Below are 8,064 nucleotides of genomic sequence, written 5' to 3'. Positions count from 1 at the left end.
GAAGTAGAAAATCAACATGATTTAAAGATCAAAATCGTAAGATCCGATCGTGGAGGGGAATACTACGGTCGACATACCCCATATGGCCAAGTTCCAGGACCTTTCGCAAAGTTCCTGATGGAGCAAGGCATAGTTGCCCAGTACTCAATGCCGGGTGAACCTCAGCAGAACGGAGTGGCTGAAAGACGTAATTGTACCTTGATGAATATGGTGTGAAGCATGATCAGCTATTCTACATTGCCAGTGAGTTTATGGATGGAGGCTTTGAAAACCGCCATTCATATTCTCAACGGAGTTCCTAGCAAATCGGTGCCGAAAACACCGTATGAGATATGGACAGGAAGAGTACCCTCAGTGAATCACCTGCGGGTGTGGGGGAGTCATGCTGAGGCAAAAGTATTTAACCCGACTATTGCAAAACTAGATCCTAAAACAGTATCTTGCCATTTCATTGGCTATCCAGAAAGGTCAAAGGGTTTTCGTTTCTACTGGCCAGACAGATCCACAAAATTTGTAGAAACAAAACACGCAGTCTTCCTTGAAAATGAAATGATCCGGGGGAGCAGCACAGTTAGGAAGATTGATTTTGAGGAGAAGCGGGTGTATACACCCAATCCCGTGATTCAGGAACCTTTTATCTGACTGCCTGTCGTAACTGCACCGCTAGTGCAAGTCACTGCGATGCCAACACCTGCAGTGGCTCCTCTTGTGGTAACAATGAATGAGGATGTGGAACCTATCCATCAGGCTCCCGAAGAAACTGTCGCCACACAAGAAGGGGAGCAACAGCAGCCCGAAACAGACGAAGTACCGCAGGCTCAGGCTTATGGGAGACCTCAAAAAACAAGAAAGTCCGCTATTCCTGATGACTATGAAGTCTATAATAGCGAAGAAGTTCAAATGGAGGATGATCCCACTTCATTTGAAGAAGCCATGAGAAGTGAATACTTGTCGAAATGGCTTGATGCCATGAAAGATGAAATCAAATTGATGAGTACCAACAAAGTTTGGGACTTAGAGGAAATTCCTAAAGGAGCCAAGACAGTAGGCTGCAAATGGGTCTACAAAACCAAATATGACTCCAAGGAAATATAGATAAATTTAAAGCACGACTCGTGGCAAAAGGATACAGACAAAGAGAAGGGATTGATTACAATGAAATTTTTTCTCCAGTCTCATGTAAAGATTCTTTCAGGATTATAATGGCCCTTGTGGCTCATTATGATCTAGAATTGCATCAGATGGATGTGAAGACAACATTCCTAAATGGGGATCTGAATGAAACCGTCTATATGGCATAGCCAAAAGATTTTGTCATGAAAGGTAAAGAAAAGTTGGGATGCCGCCTAAAGAAATCTATTTATGGGCTAAAGCAAGCTTTAAGACAGTGGTACTTGAAGTTTGATAGAACAATAAAAGAGTTTGGGTTTAAAGAAAATATTGAGGACAATTGCGTTTACGCAAAGTTCGAAAATGGGAAGTATATCTTTCTAATCCTATATATGGATGACATCCTACTGGCAAGTAGTGACGTCAGTCTGCTACTAGAAACGAAAAGCTTCTTGTCCTCACATTTTGAGATGAAAGATCTTGGTGAAGCAAGATTCATTTTAGGAATCGAAATTCATCGAGACAGAGTGAAAGGGGTATTAGGACTGTCTCAAAAGATATATATAGAAAAGGTTCTAAAGAAATTCAGTATGCATAAATGCAGTGCCTCACCTGCACCTATAGTTAAGGGCGACAGATATGGGGAATTTCAATATCCCAAGAATCAATATGAAATCGATCAGATGAAGACTGTACCATATGCTTCAGCTATAGGAAGCTTACAGTATGCATAAGTGTGCACACGTCCTGATATAGTTTATGTTACCGGGTTGGTTGGCAGATTTCAGAATAATCTAGGACCAGAACATTGGAAATTAGTAAAGAAAGTTCTGCGCTATCTGCAAGGAACAAAAGGCCTCATGTTGACATACAGAAAAATAGAATCCCTATGTATCATAGGATATTCAGACTCCGATTATGCAGGAGATGATAGAAAATCCACGTCTGGGTATGTGTTCACCCTCGCAGGGGGAGCAATATCATGGAAAAGTTGCAAACAAACCGTCACTGCATCGTCCACAATGTATGCCGAGTTTGTTGCGTGTTATGAGGCTACAGGGCAGGTGAACTGGCTTAAGAAGTTTATACCCGGTCTGAGAATGGTTGATGACATATCTAGACCACTAAAGTTGTACTGCGACAATGAGCCCGCAGTAATGTATGCACACAACAATAAGATAAGTGGTGCTGCCAAACATATTGATATAAAGTATTATGTTGTGAAAGATAAAGTCCGAGATCAGATTATAAATCTCGAGTATATAAGCACAGTAAAGATGCTTGCGGATCCGTTAACGAAAGGCTTACCACCTAGCGTGTTCAAGGAACACGTAGCCGGCATGGGGCTAAGGGATAGCTTGTGATCTTCGGACTACAAGGGCCAAAAAGGTTAAAGAATTCATTTCTGAATGGAAGCGTGTACTGTAGCTGCTAAATCTATCGGCAGTTGATCGTGACGATGAGGCATGCTCTATGCATAAATCTGTGATGAAACGAGAAAAAGTAAATGGAAAGGAAAAGAAAAGTACAGGGTGAGATCAAGGGGGAGACTGTTGGATTGATCTCCCAGAGACCCTCGGACCCCAATGGGCCCGATAGGCCTCATCTCACTCGCGCCCTGATCGGGGACGCCCTAGCTCGCTCATAGCTGGTGGGCCCCCGTCGCACTGCTCTATATAAGGAAGGTCGCGGCCAGCGGCATATGACACGAGGTTCGCCGCCGCCGCCACTCCACCGACAGTGCAAACCCTAGCCGATCTAGTGGAAGCGCAGCAGCGGCGGGAAGACCCACCTACGGCCATCGTCAACACCGCCATCTCATCCCCGTCCCCTCGGTCGCGACCCGAAGATCGACTACCGCAAGCATCACCGCTGCCCGCGACGATGGCGGGTCCCTCTGCAACTCCCATGATGCAAGGCCACAACTCCCGTGCTCCTTCTCCTCTCCATCTCTCTCGCACTCGACTTGTTTTAGATCCACCCGATTTCTTCCGACTCTATCACGTGGTAGTCGATCCACGGTTAAAGTAATCGAAACACGTAACTAACAAATGTACCTCCGCCTGAGCATCCTCTAGAGTGATCCGCTTCGCCAGCCGGGAGACCCAAGCACGCACGGCCTCAACATAGCTGCAAACCACAAGCAAGCTAAGTTAAATACGGAGTAGTATGAAAGCACCAACAATTAAAAGCACAGATGGATTCACAGGAGCATGGTGGCCGAGGAGACATACGGATTGTCATCGTCGAACTCGATGTAGTCGTCGCAGCCGTCGTCGCCGCCGCCGGACTCTCCTGCCGTCCCGGCGTTGCCGCTCATGCGGTCCGGCCACTTCGCCTCCTCCGCGGTGGCTCGCCGCATCCTGATTGGGCCGGCACCGAGCTGCTGGTGCGTCCCCGCGTAGCGGTCCTGCAGCCACCGCGCCTCCTCCTCGTTCGCCGGCCGTACGAACCTCATCCCAACCTTCTTCACTGGAGCGTCCGCGGCCGCAGCGGCGGAGGCGAGAGCAGCCAGCAGGAGGAGGACGGCGGAGATGGCCGGGGCGATGGCAGACATGCGGAGCCGAGCCACCTCTAGCGCGAACTGCAGCGGAGAGTGAGTGAATGATCTAGCACATTGCCTGCCGCTGCTGCCTGTATGCTGGTTTACAAGCATGGCGTCTCACGCAGGGTGTGCCTTCTACCTGCTGATCGAGGAAATACCGGCTGCGTGAGTCCACAAGGCAGCTGCATGTGTTGTGTTGAGTCCATGTGGATAAAATGCTTATTACCTGATGAGGGATCGATCAAGTGTTAGACCAGGTTTTTTGCTTGCTTGCCTGGTGTGGTTAGGAAGCGCCAATGTTTGCAGTCGCGCGCACGACTGCTAGCGGCTACGTCGCATAGCGTTTTGCTGTTTCCTTTTCTTTCTGAATCGTAGATGGCCTGTTTGTTCTTTTTCCCGACCGCAGTCTTTTTATATTTGACTAGGTTCGTAACCGTACGTTGCAACGGGTATCAAATAAACCATGTAGACATCCGAATAAATAAATAAATAATCAAGTAAACAAAACAATGCAAATTACCAGCAACTGTTGACATGTTGTAACCAAGTAAATATTGAGAGAAGTAATGAAATTAACTATGGAACAAAACTTTAGCCCTTTTAATGACAACAATGGACATCTCATGGTAATGGTTTATTATATTTTTATTAAGCTTAAAAGTCTCTTATCAGGCTCAGCTTTTGTTAAGCTGTACATCCATAAAAGTCATCACACAAAGTGCTTATGGCTTCAAGTGGCAAAGACAAACACAAAGAAAGAAAACACTCAGCTCACTATCCAATTACAAAATGGCCATTTTTAAAAAATATGCCAAACTTTGGTAGCATGGTTGTATTCCTGACAACCTGTTTTGAATGGCTCTAGGGCTTCGCATCAAAATTCTCCATTGTCGAAAAAAGGCCAAGCTGAAGTTAAAGACCAAGAGAAGAATATTACAACTCTAGATTGGATGACCTGGATATCTGATCCAGACATCTCTAGCCAACACCGGGTCTTCAATTCTTTATGCGTGTCCATAAGTTACCAATTCTTTTTCTAGATCAGTCTATTATGGATTATAAAATAAACTCAGTATGGGATTACAAGATTGTTCCTACTTCTATGTGAAGTTCAAAGAAACTTAGTAGAATACATCTAGTAACATTGCTAGTAACATGTTGTTTCAGCATAAAAGGAGGGAACTTTATTTTATTAGAGATCAACAAGGAATATGGCCACTAAAGAGTTTGACATGTATGCATCAAAAGAACCGGTCTGAACAAGGGAGTATTTTGGATCAAGCAAAGCAAGTCTCCTGCCTGCAAATCAGTAAGCATGTACAACAAATGTATCATAACCCCTTCCCACATGACTCCAGTCTCCTCCTCAGGTGCTCACTCTGAACAGAAGATTTGAACTACTACCTACCTGCAGTGATTTGCCCTCTAGCTTGAGAAGAGAGGAGTGTTATCATTTATAAACAAGTAGCCAACCATTGCTATATGACCTGTAGCTTCTCAAAGTAGAGAGTGATCTGATCGGATCACCTGTGAAATGAGATAGAAGAAATTTCAGCAGTCTTATTTTTTCGTAATAAACAATCTGAATGTACCAAATTTCTGAATAGAACCTAGGATAAATATAAGGTTGTATGATGTACTTCTATTCTCAACTGTTCAAACCAAAATGCCTAGAAAACACTGCTCATGCAACATCAATGCACTAAGCATTTCAGATTTCAAAATCTCCATCCACACTACCTCAAGCTAAAGCATTTTCAAGCTAAACATTTTCAACCAGGCTACAATTCTGCAATTTGTTCAGTGTCGTCTAAAAAACACTTTAAAGAGCAACTTATTGATCTAGGAAATGATACATTTTGTTAGCTAGGAAGCTGACATTTTAATTCATTTTATATGGACTGATCGTCCTTGCATGCAGTCAACAGAGAGCAGCTCAAGTACAGAGAGAGTACCATGGTTTGCAAAGAACCACTCGCAGGGGCCAGAACATGGTCACTCGCAAGGGCGAAACACGGCTGGAGCTTATATATATCATGATTGCATAGACTATACTCCTATATTTTTATTTTTTGCCCGTAGGGGCAGGAACACTTTTCTACTTTATTCAATGAAATTGGCAGTGTCTTGTGCTGGTTCATTGAAAAAAAAGACGTATATAGCAGCTGAAGAAGATTATTTCTTTTTGTAGCATAAAGTTCGATTTATTCATATACAATGAGATCAAGACACAGCAATACCTAGCAATGGAATGTGTCATGGTTAATCATGTGATTTTGTGATCTGTTGATTGAAACTTGCATAGTTATGTCTTTACAGATTGGTGAACATAAACCTCATTTACAAAGTTTTCAGTTTTTGTTCCCACGGATTTTCTTACTACCTTAATTAATGCACTTTATTTTCACTTAACGTATATGCTCGCAGACTGTGACATATGTAACAGAAATTATAGATAAGGAGAATTAGCCTTAGCTAGTTGAGCCTCGGGCACGCTGCATATACAATTGGAGAATCGTAGGATGTCATTTTAATCCTTAAATGAAAATTAACCTACAATTTCTTATTGTCAAAAGGCCCAGTGAGCACTGGCATACTCTAAAGAGTGGAGGGCGATACCAGTAAGAACTAGCCTTAGCTGGTTGCCCATTTGGCACCTCCTCCTCCACTCTTTAGAGTATACCAGTGCCAAGTCTTTTTACAATAACAAAGAGTATACCAGTGCCAAGTCTTTTTACAATAACAAATTGTAGAGTAGTTTTCATTTCACTACTGCAGAAACTTCTTCACCATTGCTTCGTAAACCCCATCACCACCTGGTCAGGATCCCGTTGGTTTAGGGTCGGCGGTGATGAGGTAGGCTAATACAGCCGGATTAAAAACAAGCGGTGATGGGACAGCCTCGCGCCGCCACCGCAGCCCCACATCGCCGCAGCCTCGCGTTGCCGCCATCCCGCGCAGCCGTAGCCTTGCGCCGTGTAACACCCTAAATTTTACAAAGTGCAAAATTTAATAAAAGGATAGGTTAGAGGAGTCATAGGATTTTTTTTTGATAAACAATTTTCCTTAAGTATATAAAAATAAATATAGGAAAAGTCATATGATTGTGCATCTCATGCTCTCTGCATTATTTCATTGGTTGCAGTTTATTTGGATTTAAATTTGAATTCAATTTTCATGTTCAAATTCAAAAGCATTTGCTCTTCTTCTTTCTTTTTCCCTCCCCCCTCTTTTCTCTCCTTTGGGGCCCAGCCCAACCGGCCATTTCCCCTCCTCTCCCTTCCTTCCTTTTCCCCCTGGCAGCCCGGCCCACAGTCTCCCTCTCCTCCTTCTCTTCTTTTTCCTACGCACGGTTTTTCTCCGTCCCGGCCCAGCTTCCCCGCGCGCGGCTCTCCTTCCCTTCCCTCTCTTGTTTTTCCCCCCGCACGCGCTCGGCCCATTTCCTCGCTCCCGGCCCAACCCGCCTGAGCCCCGCTCCTTCCCCGCTCTCTCTCTCTCTCTAGCGCGAGGGCCCCGCCTATCGGGATCCTCTTCCCCGCGCCGCACCGGACTCGGGTTCAAGTCCGGCTCGCCCCCGCGAGATCTCCGCCCCCCCCCCGCCGTATCCGCCTCGGGCCCGCACGCCCAGGCACCTCCACGGCCGCCCTATAAATGCCGCCCCAAACCCTAGGGTTCTTTCCCAAGCCGCAGCCGCCCCGCCCTAAGCCCTAGCGTCCGCCGCCGTCTACGCCGCCCGTGCCTCAGGCCGTCGTCGCGCCGCCGCTTCCTTTGCTCCCTGCCGTCGCTCGAGCCATCCCGAAGCACCGCGTGGTGGTGAGGACCTCCGGCCGCCTCTCCTTTTGCCCTCTCCGGCTTCCCTACGCCCGCCGGCTCCGCCGTCCTATTCGTGCCGCCCCTCGTTGCCGGCCGCCTCCTACAGCCTCCGGTGGCCCCTTGCGACCCCCTAATTGGGTTCCACGTCGCGCGCTCTATCTCCCCGTCCAAAACCGAGTCGAACCGAGCCGGGAAACGCGATTTTGCGTGAAGTCTGGCGAGCCGCCGCCGCCTCCGCCTCGCCGCCGACGCCCTGCCGCCGCTCCCGCACCGACCCGACCGCCTGCGCTCTCCCCACCGTCGGATCGGAATCCGACGGCCCAGAACAGATCTAACCCCGAGTCAAACCAACCTGAATACCGGTCAACCGTGGCCTCTTTGCAAAATAGCCCTTATGTTTTTCCAGATTCAACCCGCAGTCCACTAGAGTTCAAAAGTATTCGCGTTTTAGTCCTTTTTCTTCTGTTTAGACCCCTGTAGTTTTCCAAAATAGAACCCGCCGTCCAATATGCCTCGGTTTTGTGTTCTAACCCCTCTGTCTAGGGTTTAATTTCGATTTAGTCCCTGGTTTCTTTGTTTTAGGTCCTTTTAGACCC

This window comes from Panicum hallii, chromosome 3 (assembly GCF_002211085.1).
Source record: "Panicum hallii strain FIL2 chromosome 3, PHallii_v3.1, whole genome shotgun sequence".
NCBI classification, from domain to species: Eukaryota; Viridiplantae; Streptophyta; class Magnoliopsida; order Poales; family Poaceae; genus Panicum; species Panicum hallii.
The sequence above is the reverse complement of the archived record's forward strand: the minus strand, read 5'-3'. Positions refer to the sequence as shown.